The sequence below is a fragment of the Cherax quadricarinatus genome, chromosome 3 (assembly GCF_038502225.1).
Source record: "Cherax quadricarinatus isolate ZL_2023a chromosome 3, ASM3850222v1, whole genome shotgun sequence".
Lineage (NCBI taxonomy): Eukaryota > Metazoa > Arthropoda > Malacostraca > Decapoda > Parastacidae > Cherax > Cherax quadricarinatus.
In genome coordinates, this window is record NC_091294.1 from 51,968,447 (window position 1) to 51,986,559 (window position 18,113).

Below are 18,113 nucleotides of genomic sequence, written 5' to 3' on the forward strand. Positions count from 1 at the left end.
TGTGGGTTGTAGTCTGGGATGGTGTGGGTGGTAGTGTGGGTGGTAGTGCGGGTGGTAGTGTCGGTGGTATTGTGGGTGGTAATGTGGGTGGTAGTGTGGGTGGTTTTGTGAGTGGTAGTGTGGGTGGTTGTGTGGGTGGTAGTGTGGGTGGTAGTGTGAGTGGTAGTGTGTGTGGTTGTGTGGGTGGTAGTGTGGGTGGTAGTGTGAGTGGTAGTGTGGGTGGTTGTGTGGGTGGTAGTGTGGGTGGTACTGTGGGTGATAGTGTGGGTGGTAGTGTGAGTGGTAGTGTGGGTGGTAGTGTGGGTGGTAGTGTGGGTGGTAGTGTGAGTGGTGGTGTGGGTGGTAGTGTGGGTGGTAGTGTGGGTGGTAGTGTGAGTGGTGGTGTGGGTGGTAGAGTGGGTGGTAGTGTGAGTGGTAGTGTGGGTGGTAGTGTGAGTGGTAGTGTGGGTGGTAGTGTGAGTGGTAGTGTGGGTGGTTGTGTGGGTGGTAGTGTGGGTGGTACTGTGGGTGATAGTGTGGGTGGTAGTGTGAGTGGTAGTGTGGGTGGTTGTGTGGGTGGTAGTGTGGGTGGTAGTGTGAGTGGTAGTGTGGGTGATAGTGTGGGTGGTATTGTGAGTGGTAGTGTGGGTAGTAGTGTGGGTGGTAGTGTGAGTGTTAGTGTTGGTGGTAGTGTGGGTGGTAGTGTGAGTGGTGTCGGTGGTAGTGTGGGTGGTAGTGTGGGTGGTAGTGTGAGTGGTAGTGTGGGTGGTAGTGTGGGTGGTAGTGTGAGTGGTAGTGTGGGTGGTAGTGTGGGTGAGTGTGGGTGGTAGTGTGGGTTGTAGTGTGGGCGGTAGTGTGAGTGGTGGTGTGGGTGGTAGAGTGGGTGGTAGTGTGGGTGGTAGTGTGAGTGGTAGTGTGGGTGGTAGTGTGGGTGGTAGTGTGAGTGGTAGTGTGGGTGGTGGTGTGGGTGGTAATGTGGATGGTAGTGTGAGTGGTAGTGTGGGTGGTAGTGTGGGTGGTAATGTGAGTGGTAGTGTTGGTGGTAGTGTGAGTTGTAGTGTGGGTGGTAGTGTGGGTGGTAGTGTGAGTGGTAGTGTGGGTGGTAGTGTGAATGGTAGTGTGGGTGTTAGTGTGAGTGGTAGTGTGGGTGGTAGTGTGGGTGGTATTGTGAGTGGTAGTGTGAGTGGTAGTGTGCATGGTAGTGTGAGTGGTAGTGTGAGTGGTAGTGTGGGTGGTAGTGTGGGTGGTAGTGTGGATGGTAGAGTGAGTGGTAGTGTGAGTGGTAGTGTGAGTGGTAGTGTGAGTGGTAGTGTGGGTGGTAGTGTGAGTGGTAGTGTGGGTGGTAGTGTGAGTGGTAGTGTGCGTGGTAGTGTGCGTGGTAGTGTGGGTGGTAGTGTGAGTGGTAGAGTGCGTGGTAGTGTGGGTGGTAGTGTGGGTGGTAATGTGGGTGGTAGTGTGAGTGGTAGTGTGAGTGGTAGTGTGAGTGGTAGCGTGGGTGGTAGTGTGGGTGGTAGTGTGCGTGGTAGTGTGGGTGTTAGTGTGGTTGGTAGTGTGGGTGGTAGTGTGAGTGGTAGTGTGAGTGTTAGTGTGGGTGGTAGTGTGAGTGATAGTGTGGTTGGTAGTGTGGGTGGTAGTGTGGGTGGTAGTGTGGGTGGTAGTGTGTGTGGTAGTGTGGGTGGTAGTGTGGGTGGTAGTGTGAGTGGTAGTGTGGGTGGTAGTGTGGGTGGTAGTGTGGGTGGTGGGGTCGGTGGTAGTGTGGGTGGTAGTGTGGGTGGTAGTGTGGGTGGTAGTGTGAGTGGTAGTGTGGGTGGTAGTGTGGGTGGTAGTGTGGGTGGTAGTGTGGGTGGTAGTATGGGTGGTAGTGTGGGTGGTAGTGTCGGTGGTAGTGTGGGTGGTAGTGTTGGTGGTAGTGTGGGTGGTAGTGTGGGTGGTAGTGTGGGTGGTAGTGTGGGTGATAGTGTGGGTGGTAGTGTGGGTGGTAGTGTCGGTGGTAGTGTGGGTGGTAGTGAGGGTGGTAGTGTGGGTGGTAGTGTGGGTGGTAGTGTGGGTGGTAGTGTGGGTGGTAGTGTGGGTGGTAGTGTCGGTGGTAGGGTGGGTGGTAGTGTTGGTGGTAGTGTTGGTGGTAGTGTGGATGGTAGTGTGGGTGGTAGTGTGGGTGGTAGTGTGGGTGGTAGTGTGGGTGATAGTGTGGGTGGTAGTGTGGGTGGTAGTGTGGGTGGTAGTGTGGGTGATAGTGTGGGTGGTAGTGTGGGTGATAGTGTGGGTGGTAGTGTGGGTGGTAGTGTGGGTGGTAGTGTGGGTGGTAGTGTGGGTGATAGTGTGGGTGATAGTGTGGGTGGTAGTGTGGGTGGTAGTGTTGGTGGTAGTGTGGGTGGTAGTGTGGGTGATAGTGTGGGTGGTAGTGTGGGTGGTAGTGTGGGTGGTAGTGTGGGTGGTAGTGTGGGTGGTATTGTTGGTGATAGTGTGGGTGGTAGTGTGGGTGGTAGTGTGGGTGATAGTGTGGGTGGTAGTGTGGGTGGTAGTGTGGGTGGTAGTGTGGGTGATAGTGTGGGTGGTAGTGTGGGTGGTAGTGTGGGTGGTAGTGTGGGTGGTAGTGTGGGTGGTAGTGTGGGTGGTAGTGTGGGTGATAGTGTGGGTGGTAGTGTGGGTGGTAGTGTGGGTGATAGTGTGGGTGGTAGTGTGGGTGATAGTGTGGGTGGTAGTGTGGGTGGTAGTGTGGGTGGTAGTGTGGGTGGTAATGTGGGTGATAGTGTGGGTGATAGTGTGGGTGGTAGTGTGGGTGGTAGTGTGGGTGATAGTGTGGGTGGTAGTGTGGGTGGTAGTGTGGGTGGTAGTGTGGGTGGTAGTGTGGGTGATAGTGTGGGTGGTAGTGTGGGTGATAGTGTGGGTAGTAGTGTGGGTGGTAGTGTGGGTGGTAGTGTGGGTGATAGTGTGGGTGGTAGTGTGGGTGGTAGTGTGGGTGGTAGTGTGGGTGGTAGTGTGGGTGATAGTGTTGGTGGTAGTGTGGGTGGTAGTGTGGGTGGTAGTGTGTTTGGTAGTGTGGGTGATAGTGTGGGTGGTAGTGTGGGTGGTAGTGTGGGTGGTAGTGTGGGTGGTAGTGTTGGTGGTAGTGTTGGTGGTAGTGTGGGTGGTAGTGTGGGTAGTAGTGTGGGTGGTAGTGTGGGTGATAGTGTGGGTGATAGTGTGGGTGGTAGTGTGGGTGGTAGTGTGGGTGGTAGTGTGGGTGGTAGTGTGGGTGTTAGTGTGGGTGGTAGTGTTGGTGGTAGTGTTGGTGGTAGTGTGGGTGGTAGTGTGGGTGGTAGTGTGGGTGGTAGTGTGGGTGATAGTGTGGGTGGTAGTGTGGGTGGTAGTGTGAGTGGTGTCGGTGGTAGTGTGGGTGGTAGTGTGGGTGGTAGTGTGAGTGGTAGTGTGGGTGGTAGTGTGGGTGGTAGTGTGGGTGGTAGTGTGAGTGGTAGTGTGGGTGGTAGTGTGGGTGAGTGTGGGTGGTAGTGTGGGTGGTAGTGTGGGCGGTAGTGTGAGTGGTGGTGTGGGTGGTAGAGTGGGTGGTAGTGTGGGTGGTAGTGTGAGTGGTAGTGTGGCTGGTAGTGTGGGTGGTAGTGTGAGTGGTAGTGTGGGTGGTGGTGTGGGTGGTAATGTGGATGGTAGTGTGAGTTGTAGTGTGGGTGGTAGTGTGGGTGGTAATGTGAGTGGTAGTGTTGGTGGTAGTGTGAGTAGTAGTGTGGGTGGTAGTGTGGGTGGTAGTGTGAGTGGTAGTGTGGGTGGTAGTGTGAATGGTAGTGTGGGTGTTAGTGAGTGGTAGTGTGGGTGGTAGTGTGGGTGGTATTGTGAGTGGTAGTGTGAGTGGTAGTGTGCATGGTAGTGTGAGTGGTAGTGTGGGTGGTAGTGTGGGTGGTAGTGTGGATGGTAGTGTGAGTGGTAGTGTGAGTGGTAGTGTGAGTGGTAGTGTGAGTGGTAGTGTGGGTGGTAGCGTTGGTGGTAGTGTGGGTGGTAGTGTGAGTGGTAGTGTGCGTGGTAGTGTGGGAGGTAGTGTGGTTGGTAGTGTGGGTGGTAGTGTGAGTGGTAGTGTGGGTGGTAGTGTGCGTGGTAGTGTGCGTGGTAGTGTGGCTGGTAGTGTGAGCGGTAGAGTGGTAGTGTGGGTGGTAGTGTGGGTGGTAGTGTGGGTGGTAGTGTGAGTGGTAGTGTGAGTGGTAGTGTGAGTGGTAGTGTGGGTGGTAGCGTGGGTGGTAGTGTGGGTGGTAGTGTGCGTGGTAGTGTGGGTGTTAGTGTGGTTGGTAGTGTGGGTGGTAGTGTGAGTGGTAGTGTGAGTGGTAGTGTGGGTGGTAGTGTGAGTGGTAGTGTGGTTGGTAGTGTGCGTGGTAGTGTGGGTGGTAGTGTGGGTGGTAGTGTCGGTGGTAGTGTGGGTGGTAGTGTGAGTGGTAGTGTGGGTGGTAGTGTGGGTGGTAGTGTGGGTGGTGGTGTCGGTGGTAGTGTGGGTGGTAGTGTGGGTGGTAGTGTGGGTGGTAGTGTGAGTGGTAGTGTGGGTGGTAGTGTGGGTGGTAGTGTCGGTGGTAGTGTGGGTGGTAGTGTTGGTGGTAGTGTGGGTGGTAGTGTGGGTGGTAGTGTGGGTGGTAGTGTGGGTGGTAGTGTGGGTGGTAGTGTGGGTGGTGGTGTCGGTGGTAGTGTCGGTGGTAGTGTGGGTGGTAGTGTTGGTGGTAGTGTGGGTGGTAGTGTGGGTGGTAGTGTGGGTGATAGTGTGGATGGTAGTGTCGGTGGTAGTGTGGGTGGTAGTGTGGGTGGTAGTGTGGGTGGTAGTGTGGGTGGTAGTGTGGGTGGTAGTGTGGGTGGTAGTGTCGGTGGTAGGGTGGGTGGTAGTGAGGGTGGTAGTGTGGGTGGTAGTGTTGGTGGTAGTGTGGGTGGTAGTGTGGGTGGTAGTGTGGGTGGTAGTGTGGGTGGTAGTGTGGGTGATAGTGTGGGTGGTAGTGTGGGTGGTAGTGTGGGTGGTAGTGTGGGTGGTAGTGTGGGTGGTAGTGTGGGTGGTAGTGAGGGTGGTAGTGTGGGTGGTAGTGTGGGTGGTAGTGTGGGTGATAGTGTGGGTGGTAGTGTGGTTGGTAGTGTGGGTGAAAGTGTGGGTGGTAGTGTGGGTGATAGTGTGGGTGGTAGTGTGGGTGGTAGTGTGGGTGGTAGTTTGGGTGGTAGTGTGGGTGATAGTGTGGGTGATAGTGTGGGTGGTAGTGTGGGTGGTAGTGTGGGTGGTAGTGTGGGTGGTAGTGTGGGTGGTAGTGTGGGTGGCAGTGTGGGTGGTAGTGTGGGTAGCAGTGTGGGTGGTAGTGTGGGTGCTAGTGTGGGTGATAGTGTGGGTGGTAGTGTGGGTGGTAGTGTGGGTGGTAGTGTGGGTGATAGTGTGGGTGGTAGTGTGGGTGATAGTGTGGGTGGTAGTGTGGGTGGTAGTGTGGGTGGTAGTGTGGGTGATAGTGTGGGTGGCAGTGTGGGTGATAGTGTGGGTGATAGTGTGGGTGGTAGTGTGGGTGGTAGTGTGGGTGGTAGTGTGGGTGATAGTGTGGGTGGTAGTGTGGGTGGTAGTGTGGGTGGTAGTGTGGGTGATTGGGTGGTAGTGTGGGTGATAGTGTGGGTGGTAGTGTGGGTGGTAGTGTGGGTGGTAGTGTGGGTGGTAGTGTGGGTGGTAGTGTGGGTGATAGTGTGGGTGATAGTGTGGGTGGTAGTGTGGGTGGTAGTGTGGGTGATAGTGTGGGTGGTAGTGTGGGTGATAGTGTGGGTGGTAGTGTGGGTGGTAGTGTGGGTGGTAGTGTGGGTGGTAGTGTGGGTGATAGTGTGGGTGGTAGTGTGGGTGGTAGTGTGGGTGGTAGTGTGGGTGGTAGTGTGGGTGATAGTGTGGGTGGTAGTGTGGGTGGTAGTGTGGGTGGTAGTGTGTTTGGTAGTGTGGGTGATAGTGTGGGTGGTAGTGTTGGTGGTAGTGTGGGTGGTAGTGTGGGTGGTGTTGGTGGTAGTGTGGGTGGTAGTGTGGGTGGTAGTGTGGGTGGTAGTGTGGGTGGTAGTGTGGGTGGTAGTGTGGGTGGTAGTGTGGGTGGTAGTGTGGGTGGTAGTGTTGGTGGTAGTGTGGGTGGTAGTGTGGGTGGTAGTGTTGGTGGTAGTGTGGGTGGTAGTGTGGGTAGTAGTGTGGGTGGTAGTGTGGGTGGTAGTGTGGGTGGTAGTGTGGGTGATAGTGTGGGTGGTAGTGTGGGTGGTAGTGTGGGTGATAGTGTGGGTGGTAGTGTGGGTGGTAGTGTTGGTGGTAGTGTGGGTGGTAGTGTGGGTGATAGTGTGGGTGGTAGTGTGGGTGGTAGTGTGGGTGGTAGTGTGGGTGATAGTGTGGGTGGTAGTGTGGGTGGTAGTGTGGGTGTTAGTGTGGGTGGTAGTGTTGGTGGTAGTGTTGGTGGTAGTGTATGTGGTAGTGTGGGTGGTAGTGTGGGTGGTAGTGTGGGTGGTAGTGTGGGTGATAGTGTTGGTGGTAGTGTGGGTGGTAGTGTGGGTGATAGTGTTGGTGGTAGTGTGGGTGGTAGTGTGGGTGATAGTGTTGGTGGTAGTGTGGGTGGTAGTGTGTGTGGTAGTGTGGGTGGTAGTGTGGGTGATAGTGTTGGTGGTAGGGTGGGTGGTAGTGTGGGTGGTAGTGTGGGTGGTAGTGTGGGTGGTAGTGTGGGTGGTAGTGTGGGTGATAGTGTGGGTGATAGTGAGGGTGGTAGTGTGGGTGGTAGTGTGGGTGGTAGTGTTGGTGGTAGTGTGGGTGATAGTGTGGGTGGTAGTGTGGGTGATAGTGTGGGTGATAGTGTGGGTGGTAGTGTGGGTGGTAGTGTGGGTGGTAGTGTGGGTGGTAGTGTGGGTGGTAGTGTGGGTGATAGTGTTGGTGGTAATGTGGGTGGTAGTGTGGGTGGTAGTGTGAGTGGTAGTGTGGGTGGTAGTGTGGGTGGTAGTGTGGGTGGTAGTGTGGGTGGTAGTGTGGGTGTTAGTGTGGGTGGTAGTGTGGGTGGTAGTGTGGGTGGTAGTGTGGGTGGTAGTGTGGGTGGTAGTGTGGGTGGTAGTGTGGGTGGTAGTGTGGGTGATAGTGTGGGTGATAGTGTGGGTGGTAGTGTGGGTGGTAGTGTGGGTGATAGTGTGGGTGGTAGTGTGTGATAGTGTGTGATAGTGTGGGTGGTAGTGTGTGTAGTGTGTGATAGTGTGGGTGGTAGTGTGGGTGGTAGTGTGGGTGGTAGTGTGGGTGGTAGTGGGTGGTAGTGTGGGTGGTAGTGTGGGTGGTAGTGTTGGTGGTAGTGTGGGTGGTAGTGTGGGTGGTAGTGTTGGTGGTAGTGTGGGTGATAGTGTGGGTGGTAGTGTGGGTGATAATGTGGGTGATAGTGTGGGTGGTAGTGTGGGTGGTAGTGTGGGTGGTAGTGTGGGTGGTAGTGTGGGTGGTAGTGTGGGTGATAGTGTGGGTGATAGTGTGGGTGGTAGTGTGGGTGGTAGTGTTGGTGGTAGTGTGGGTGATAGTGTGGGTGGTAGTGTGGGTGATAGTGTGGGTGATAGTGTGGGTGGTAGTGTGGGTGGTAGTGTGGGTGGTAGTGTGGGTGATAGTGTTGGTGGTAGTGTGGGTGATAGTGTTGGTGGTAGTGTGGGTGGTAGTGTGGGTGATAGTGTTGGTGGTAGTGTGGGTGGTAGTGTGTGTGGTAGTGTGGGTGATAGTGTTGGTGGTAGTGTGGGTGGTAGTGTGGGTGATAGTGTTGGTGGTAGGGTGGGTGGTAGTGTGGGTGATAGTGTTGGTGGTAGTGTGGGTGGTAGTTTGGGTGATAGTGTTGGTAGTGTGGGTGGTAGTGTGGGTGATAGTGTGGGTGGTAGTGTGGGTGATAGTGTGGGTGATAGTGTGGGTGGTAGTGTGGGTGGTAGTGTGGGTGGTAGTGTGTGTGGTAGTGTGGGTGGTAGTGTGGGTGATAGTGTTGGTGGTAATGTGGGTGGTAGTGTGGGTGGTAGTGTGGGTGGTAGTGTGGGTGATAGTGTTGGTGGTAGTGTGGGTGATAGTGTTGGTGGTAGTGTGGGTGGTAGTGTGGGTGATTGTGTGGGTGGTAGTGTGGGTGATAGTGTGGGTGATAGTGTGGGTGGTAGTGTGGGTGATAGTGTGGGTGATAGTGTGGGTGGTAGTGTGGGTGGTAGTGTGGGTGGTAGTGTGGGTGGTAGTGTGGGTGATAGTGTGGGTGATAGTGTGGGTGGTAGTGTGGGTGGTAGTGTGGGTGGTAGTGTGGGTGATAGTGAGGGTGGTAGTGTGGGTGGTAGTGTGGGTGGTAGTGTGGGTGGTAGTGTGGGTGGTAGTGAGGGTGGTAGTGTGGGTGGTAGTGTGGGTGATAGTGTTGGTGGTAGTGTGGGTGGTAGTGTGTGTGGTAGTGTGGGTGGTAGTGTGGGTGATAGTGTTGGTGGTAGGGTGGGTGGTAGTGTGGGTGATAGTGTTGGTGGTAGTGTGGGTGGTAGTTTGGGTGATAGTGTTGGTGGTAGTGTGGGTGGTAGTGTGGGTGATAGTGTGGGTGGTAGTGTGGGTGATAGTGTGGGTGATAGTGTGGGTGGTAGTGTGGGTGGTAGTGTGGGTGGTAGTGTGTGTGGTAGTGTGGGTGGTAGTGTGGGTGATAGTGTTGGTTGTAATGTGGGTGGTAGTGTGGGTGGTAGTGTGGGTGATAGTGTTGGTGGTAGTGTGGGTGATAGTGTTGGTGGTAGTGTGGGTGGTAGTGTGGGTGATTGTGTGGGTGGTAGTGTGGGTGATAGTGTGGGTGATAGTGTGGGTGGTAGTGTGGGTGGTAGTGTGGGTGGTAGTGTGGGTGATAGTGTGGGTGATAGTGTGGGTGGTAGTGTGGGTGGTAGTGTGGGTGATAGTGTGGGTGATAGTGTGGGTGGTAGTGTGGGTGGTAGTGTGGGTGGTAGTGTGGGTGGTAGTGTGGGTGATAGTGTGGGTGATAGTGTGGGTGGTAGTGTGGGTGGTAGTGTGGGTGATAGTGTGGGTGGTAGTGTGGGTGGTAGTGTGGGTGGTAGGGTGGTAGTGTGGGTGGTAGTGTGGGTGATAGTGTTGGTGGTAGTGTGGGTGGTAGTGTGGGTGGTAGTGTTGGTGGTAGTGTGGGTGATAGTGTGGGTGGTAGTGTGGGTGATAATGTGGGTGATAGTGTGGGTGGTAGTGTGGGTGGTAGTGTGGGTGGTAGTGTGGGTGGTAGTGTGGGTGATAGTGTGGGTGATAGTGTTGGTGGTAGTGTGGGTGGTAGTGTGGGTGGTAGTGTTGGTGGTAGTGTGGGTGATAGTGTGGGTGGTAGTGTGGGTGATAGTGTGGGTGATAGTGTGGGTGGTAGTGTGGGTGGTAGTGTGGGTGGTAGTGTGGGTGATAGTGTTGGTGGTAGTCTGGGTGATAGTGTTGGTGGTAGTGTGGGTGGTAGTGTGGGTGATAGTGTTGGTGGTAGTGTGGGTGGTAGTGTGTGTGGTAGTGTGGGTGGTAGTGTGGGTGATAGTGTTGGTGGTAGTGTGGGTGGTAGTGTGGGTGATAGTGTTGGTGGTAGGGTGGGTGGTAGTGTGGGTGATAGTGTTGGTGGTAGTGTGGGTGGTAGTTTGGGTGATAGTGTTGGTAGTGTGGGTGGTAGTGTGGGTGATAGTGTGGGTGGTAGTGTGGGTGATAGTGTGGGTGATAGTGTGGGTGGTAGTGTGGGTGGTAGTGTGGGTGGTAGTGTGTGTGGTAGTGTGGGTGGTAGTGTGGGTGATAGTGTTGGTGGTAATGTGGGTGGTAGTGTGGGTGGTAGTGTGGGTGGTAGTGTGGGTGATAGTGTTGGTGGTAGTGTGGGTGATAGTGTTGGTGGTAGTGTGGGTGGTAGTGTGGGTGATTGTGTGGGTGGTAGTGTGGGTGATAGTGTGGGTGATAGTGTGGGTGGTAGTGTGGGTGGTAGTGTGGGTGATAGTGTGGGTGATAGTGTGGGTGGTAGTGTGGGTGGTAGTGTGGGTGGTAGTGTGGGTGGTAGTGTGGGTGATAGTGTGGGTGATAGTGTGGGTGGTAGTGTGGGTGGTAGTGTGGGTGGTAGTGTGGGTGATAGTGAGGGTGGTAGTGTGGGTGGTAGTGTGGGTGGTAGTGTGGGTGGTAGTGTGGGTGGTAGTGAGGGTGGTAGTGTGGGTGGTAGTGTGGGTGATAGTGTTGGTGGTAGTGTGGGTGGTAGTGTTGGTGGTAGTGTGGGTGATAGTGTGGGTGGTAGTGTGGGTGATAGTGTGGGTGATAGTGTGGGTGGTAGTGTGGGTGGTAGTGTGGGTGGTAGTGTGGGTGATAATGTGGGTGATAGTGTGGGTGGTAGTGTGGGTGGTAGTGTGGGTGGTAGTGTTGGTGGTGTGGGTGATAGTGTGGGTGGTAGTGTGGGTGATAGTGTGGGTGATAGTGTGGGTGGTAGTGTGGGTGGTAGTGTGGGTGGTAGTGTGGGTGGTAGTGTGGGTGATAGTGTGGGTGATAGTGTGGGTGGTAGTGTGGGTGGTAGTGTGGGTGGTAGTGTGGGTGATAGTGTGGGTGATAGTGTGGGTGGTAGTGTGGGTGGTAGTGTGGGTGGTAGTGTGGGTGGTAGTGTGGGTGGTAGTGTTGGTGGTAGTGTGGGTGATAGTGTGGGTGGTAGTGTGGGTGATAGTGTGGGTGATAGTGTGGGTGGTAGTGTGGGTGGTAGTGTGGGTGGTAGTGTGGGTGGTAGTGTGGGTGGTAGTGTGGGTGGTAGTGTGGGTGGTAGTGTGGGTGGTAGTTTGGGTGGTAGTAGTGTGGGTGATAGTGTGTGTGTTAATGTGTGTGCTAGTGTGGGTGGTAGTGTGGGTGGTAGTGTGGGTGGTAGTGTGGGTGGTAGTGTGGGTGGTAGTGTGGGTGATAGTGTGGGTGGTAGTGTGGGTGATAGTGTGGGTGATAGTGTGGGTGGTAGTGTGGGTGGTAGTGTGGGTGGTAGTGTGGGTGATAGTGTGGGTGTTAGTGTGGGTGTTAGTGTGGGTGTTAGTGTGGGTGGTAGTGTGGGTGGTAGTGTGGGTGATAGTGTGGGTGATAGTGTGGGTGATAGTGTGGGTGGTAGTGTGGGTGATAGTGTGGGTGGTAGTGTGGGTGGTAGTGTGGGTGGTAGTGTGGGTGGTAGTGTGGGTGGTAGTGTGGGTGGTAGTGTGGGTGGTAGTGTGGGTGATAGTGTGGGTGGTAGTGTGGGTGGTAGTGTGGGTGGTAGTGTGGGTGGTAGTGTGGGTGGTAGTGTGGGTGGTAGTGTGGGTGATAGTGTGGGTGGTAGTGTGGGTGATAGTGTGGGTGGTAGTGTGGGTGGTAGTGTGGGTGGTAGTGTGGGTGATAGTGTGGGTGATAGTGTGGGTGATAGTGTGGGTGATAGTGTGGGTGGTAGTGTGGGTGGTAGTGTGGGTGATAGTGTGGGTGGTAGTGTGGGTGATAGTGTGGGTGATAGTGTGGGTGATAGTGTGGGTGGTAGTGTGGGTGATAGTGTGGGTGGTAGTGTGGGTGATAGTGTGGGTGATAGTGTGGGTGATAGTGTGGGTGGTAGTGTGGGTGATAGTGTGGGTGATAGTGTGGGTGATAGTGTGGGTGGTAGTGTGGGTGATAGTGTGGGTGGTAGTGTGGGTGATAGTGTGGGGGTTAGTGTGTGTGATCGTGTGGGTGTTAGTGTGGGTGCTAGTGTGGGTGTTAGTGTGGGTGATAGTGTGGGTGGTAGTGTGGGTGATAGTGTGGGTGGTAGTGTGGGTGATAGTGTGGGTGATAGTGTGGGTGATAGTGTGGGTGGTAGTGTGGGTGGTAGTGTGGGTGGTAGTGTGGGTGGTAGTGTGGGTGATAGTGTGGGTGATAGTGTGGGTGGTAGTGTGGGTGGTAGTGTGGGTGATAGTGTGGGTGATAGTGTGGGTGGTAGTGTGGGTGGTAGTGTGGGTGGTAGTGTGGGTGGTAGTGTGGGTGATAGTGTGGGTGATAGTGTGGGTGGTAGTGTGGGTGGTAGTGTGGGTGATAGTGTGGGTGGTAGTGTGGGTGGTAGTGTGGGTGGTAGGGTGGTAGTGTGGGTGGTAGTGTGGGTGATAGTGTTGGTGGTAGTGTGGGTGGTAGTGTGGGTGGTAGTGTTGGTGGTAGTGTGGGTGATAGTGTGGGTGGTAGTGTGGGTGATAATGTGGGTGATAGTGTGGGTGGTAGTGTGGGTGGTAGTGTGGGTGGTAGTGTGGGTGGTAGTGTGGGTGATAGTGTGGGTGATAGTGTTGGTGGTAGTGTGGGTGGTAGTGTGGGTGGTAGTGTTGGTGGTAGTGTGGGTGATAGTGTGGGTGGTAGTGTGGGTGATAGTGTGGGTGATAGTGTGGGTGGTAGTGTGGGTGGTAGTGTGGGTGGTAGTGTGGGTGATAGTGTTGGTGGTAGTCTGGGTGATAGTGTTGGTGGTAGTGTGGGTGGTAGTGTGGGTGATAGTGTTGGTGGTAGTGTGGGTGGTAGTGTGTGTGGTAGTGTGGGTGGTAGTGTGGGTGATAGTGTTGGTGGTAGTGTGGGTGGTAGTGTGGGTGATAGTGTTGGTGGTAGGGTGGGTGGTAGTGTGGGTGATAGTGTTGGTGGTAGTGTGGGTGGTAGTTTGGGTGATAGTGTTGGTAGTGTGGGTGGTAGTGTGGGTGATAGTGTGGGTGGTAGTGTGGGTGATAGTGTGGGTGATAGTGTGGGTGGTAGTGTGGGTGGTAGTGTGGGTGGTAGTGTGTGTGGTAGTGTGGGTGGTAGTGTGGGTGATAGTGTTGGTGGTAATGTGGGTGGTAGTGTGGGTGGTAGTGTGGGTGGTAGTGTGGGTGATAGTGTTGGTGGTAGTGTGGGTGATAGTGTTGGTGGTAGTGTGGGTGGTAGTGTGGGTGATTGTGTGGGTGGTAGTGTGGGTGGTAGTGTGGGTGCTAGTGTGGGTGGTAGTGTGGGTGGTAGTGTGGGTGATAGTGTGGGTGATAGTGTGGGTGGTAGTGTGGGTGGTAGTGTGGGTGGTAGTGTGGGTGGTAGTGTGGGTGATAGTGTGGGTGATAGTGTGGGTGGTAGTGTGGGTGGTAGTGTGGGTGGTAGTGTGGGTGATAGTGAGGGTGGTAGTGTGGGTGGTAGTGTGGGTGGTAGTGTGGGTGGTAGTGTGGGTGGTAGTGAGGGTGGTAGTGTGGGTGGTAGTGTGGGTGATAGTGTTGGTGGTAGTGTGGGTGGTAGTGTTGGTGGTAGTGTGGGTGATAGTGTGGGTGGTAGTGTGGGTGATAGTGTGGGTGATAGTGTGGGTGGTAGTGTGGGTGGTAGTGTGGGTGGTAGTGTGGGTGCTAATGTGGGTGAGAGTGTGGGTGGTAGTGTGGGTGGTAGTGTGGGTGGTAGTGTTGGTGGTGTGGGTGATAGTGTGGGTGGTAGTGTGGGTGATAGTGTGGGTGATAGTGTGGGTGGTAGTGTGGGTGGTAGTGTGGGTGGTAGTGTGGGTGGTAGTGTGGGTGATAGTGTGGGTGATAGTGTGGGTGGTAGTGTGGGTGGTAGTGTGGGTGGTAGTGTGGGTGGTAGTGTGGGTGGTAGTGTGGGTGATAATGTGGGTGATAGTGTGGGTGGTAGTGTGGGTGGTAGTGTGGGTGGTAGTGTGGGTGGTAGTGTGGGTGGTAGTGTTGGTGGTAGTGTGGGTGATAGTGTGGGTGGTAGTGTGGGTGATAGTGTGGGTGATAGTGTGGGTGGTAGTGTGGGTGGTAGTGTGGGTGGTAGTGTGGGTGGTAGTGTGGGTGGTAGTGTGGGTGGTAGTGTGGGTGGTAGTGTGGGTGGTAGTGTGGGTGATAGTGTGGGTGGTAGTGTGGGTGATAGTGTGGGTGATAGTGTGGGTGATAGTGTGGGTGATAGTGTGGGTGGTAGTGTGGGTGGTAGTGTGGGTGGTAGTGTGGGTGGTAGTGTGGGTGGTAGTGTGGGTGGTAGTGTGGGTGGTAGTGTGGGTGATAGTGTGGGTGATAGTGTGGGTGATAGTGTGGGTGGTAGTGTGGGTGGTAGTGTGGGTGGTAGTGTGGGTGATAGTGTGGGTGATAGTGTGGGTGATAGTGTGGGTGATAGTGTGGGTGGTAGTGTGGGTGGTAGTGTGGGTGATAGTGTGGGTGATAGTGTGGGTGGTAGTGTGGGTGATAGTGTGGGTGATAGTGTGGGTGATAGTGTGGGTGGTAGTGTGGGTGGTAGTGTGGGTGGTAGTGTGGGTGGTAGTGTGGGTGGTAGTGTGGGTGATAGTGTGGGTGGTAGTGTGGGTGGTAGTGTGGGTGGTAGTGTGGGTGGTAGTGTGGGTGGTAGTGTGGGTGGTAGTGTGGGTGGTAGTGTGGGTGATAGTGTGGGTGGTAGTGTGGGTGATAGTGTGGGTGGTAGTGTGGGTGGTAGTGTGGGTGGTAGTGTGGGTGGTAGTGTGGGTGATAGTGTGGGTGATAGTGTGGGTGATAGTGTGGGTGATAGTGTGGGTGGTAGTGTGGGTGATAGTGTGGGTGGTAGTGTGGGTGATAGTGTGGGTGGTAGTGTGGGTGATAGTGTGGGTGATAGTGTGGGTGATAGTGTGGGTGGTAGTGTGGGTGATAGTGTGGGTGTTAGTGTGGGTGATAGTGTGGGTGATAGTGTGGGTGATAGTGTGGGTGGTAGTGTGGGTGATAGTGTGGGTGATAGTGTGGGTGATAGTGTGGGTGGTAGTGTGGGTGATAGTGTGGGTGGTAGTGTGGGTGATAGTGTGGGTGATAGTGTGTGTGATAGTGTGGGTGGTAGTGTGGGTGATAGTGTGGGTGATAGTGTGGGTGATAGTGTGGGTGGTAGTGTGGGTGATAGTGTGGGTGGTAGTGTGGGTGATAGTGTGGGTGATAGTGTGGGTGATAGTGTGGGTGGTAGTGTGGGTGGTAGTGTGGGTGATAGTGTGGGTGGTAGTGTGGGTGATAGTGTGGGTGATAGTGTGGGTGGTAGTGTGGGTGGTAGTGTGGGTGGTAGTGTGGGTGGTAGTGTGGGTGATAGTGTGGGTGGTAGTGTGGGTGGTAGTGTGGGTGGTAGTGTGGGTGATAGTGTGGGTGGTAGTGTGGGTGATAGTGTGGGTGATAGTGTGGGTGATAGTGTGGGTGGTAGTGTGGGTGGTAGTGTGGGTGGTAGTGTGGGTGGTAGTGTGGGTGATAGTGTGGGTGATAGTGTGGGTGATAGTGTGGGTGGTAGTGTGGGTGGTAGTGTGGGTGGTAGTGTGGGTGGTAGTGTGGGTGATAGTGTGGGTGATAGTGTGGGTGATAGTGTGGGTGGTAGTGTGGGTGGTAGTGTGGGTGGTAGTGTGGGTGATAGTGTGGGTGGTAGTGTGGGTGGTAGTGTGGGTGGTAGTGTGGGTGGTAGTGTTGGTGATAGTGTGGGTGGTAGTGTGGGTGGTAGTGTGGGTGGTAGTGTGGGTGGTAGTGTGGGTGGTAGTGTGGGTGATAGTGTGGGTGGTAGTGTGGGTGATAGTGTGGGTGATAGTGTGGGTGGTAGTGTGGGTGGTAGTGTGGGTGGTAGTGTGGGTGGTAGTGTGGGTGATAGTGTGGGTGGTAGTGTGGGTGATAGTGTGGGTGGTAGTGTGGGTGATAGTGTGGGTGGTAGTGTGGGTGATAGTGTGGGTGGTAGTGTGGGTGGTAGTGTGGGTGATAGTGTAAGCTTCCATACCAGACGTAAGAAGCATAAATGTAATAAACATTTATCCAGTATATTGCAGGAAACTAAATATTTTTACACATATGCAGAAGCCAAGTTGAGAACCACCAGGTTCCCTGGACACGCCGATATTCAAGGAACTGAAGAAGCAAGCGCAGCCGACCAGCCTGCTATTGACGACCTCCCAGTTCCCCGCAGTGGTATTCCTCTCTCGGATTATTTTCCGGTGCTCTCTCAGCAATTTCAAAACCGTTAGCAACAAGTTGGAATGCAGTAAATTGTTTTCTGTCAAACCATGATTGGGATTCTGACCATCCTTCCCCTGCTGTCAAGTTTGGGAAACTGCACTTTCACATTTACGATTCGGACACACGGCTCAGACATGGAGAAACGATCGGCACCAGTCTGCGAGAACTGGCAGGTCACAGTAACAGTTTACCATACCTTAATAGATTGTCCTCTCTGTTCGTGAGCACTGAGAGTCCACCTCCAATATCTACTCTGCTCTAACACACATGTCGTGGGGGTTCGGTGATGGATTTGGAGTAATAAACACACACGTACGTTGTCTTGGTAGCGTATATTAAGATGATAAGAAGAGCGCTTAGAGCCTGACTTGTTATCTCCTATATCCCGTCTTGAACTGAGGTTACTGCCCGAGGCACACGTCTTGCTAGCAGGGCACCAGTGAGTCACGTGTTGCTGCTAGGTATACTACACATTCACATTCTAGGTATACTAGTATGTGTATGTGTAGTATATATACATGCTAGATATACTACACATACATATACTACACATACACAGTACTACTGACACACACTAACTGACCGTCTTGCTCAAAGTCCCGCTCTTGATACACACTTTCTTTAACTTTCTAATGGAAACTTATTGTATCAACTATGATTATAATTGTATCACCTTCACTACCGCCACCTCCACTGGACCCTACTCCTTGTACTCCCAACCCCTTGTATATCCCTATCCTACCCACACCCACACCCCCACCCACAGCACTGTATGGTCCACACAGGGTGAGTGAATAACATGAATATGGAAAAGAATTAGAAATATCATACTCTTTTGGATCACTAAGAAATTAAAGAGACCTTTAACATATTTCAGAGTTGTGGCATGTAAATTTTCAGGCAGTGTCCTTTATCCACATATATTATTAATATAAAACCTACAGATAATAAACATTAACCTGAATTTAAAATATTTATTATTATTTATAATAATTTTATGATCTTTTATGTGACCTCTCACAGTAGAATGGCGTGTTTGAATTTCATTAAAATCAGTCTATTGCTTTCCATATTATAAACTTGACAACCCACTGAAAAATGAAGAGATTTGATCCCCGGACCTGACCGACGTGAAAACTGAACATCGTTGTTTATGAGTGTTGTGTTGGTCACAACTCATGGCAGGTAGCCCAACAACTATCGTCCAGTGGTTCTTTTGTATTTATAGTTTATAGATTTACTTATGTACATGTGAGTGCATGTATATGAATGTTTACTTAAACACACCTGTAAGTATACGTATGAATACATATGCGCACAGAAAAGCTCCAAATGGATCTGGTCTAAATACAAGATTGATCAGATAAGTGGTTGCTTGAATTCACCCCCAGTAAATGAAAAGCCATGAAAAATGGGGAAGGAGTAAAAAGACCGGAAATAGGGTACAGACTCAAAGGACAGAGGCTGCAGACTTCACTCAAGAGAAAGACCTAGAAGTGAGCATAACAGTGGCCGGTATAACACGCGTTGTTGGAGTGTGACTTAGGCAATATTTGCGAAGGGATTCAGGGAAACCGGCAGGCCAGACTTGAGTCCTGGAAATGGGACGTACAGTGTCTACACTCTGAAGGAGGTGTGTTAATGTTGCAGTTTTATAACTGTAGTGTAAGTACCCCTCTAGCAAGACAGTGATGGAGTGAATGTTGGTAAAAGTTTTGCTTTTTTGGGTCACCCTGCCTTGGTGGGAAACGGCCGATGTGTTAATAAAAATAATATATATATATATATATATATATATATATATATATATATATATATATATATATATATATATATATATATATATAAGATCTGAAGCTCACGTCAGCCGAATAACTTGTGAAGGTTATGTTCGTCTAGCAAATCTAAGAGTAGCCTTTAAGAATCTCATTCATGGCCCTTTATACAACATATATTAAGACCATCCCGAAGTATGTAACACCGGCACGAAACCTACGCCTGAAAAAGCCGTGTAGAGAAACTGAAGAAAATTAAGAAGTATGCAACAAGGTTTGATGCAAAACCCGGGAATATGAGCTGCGAGGAAAGGCTAACTCAGTTACATCTAATGACATTGGAGGCTAAACAGGGCCAGGAGAGACTTGATAACCACCCAGAAACTAATCAGGGTAATTGATGGTATAGAGTGAAATAGGCTGTTTGAGAGAAGGGAAACTGATATGCAGTGACACAGCTGGAAGCTAAAGACAAAGATTGAGTCATAGAGATGTCAGGAAGTGTTT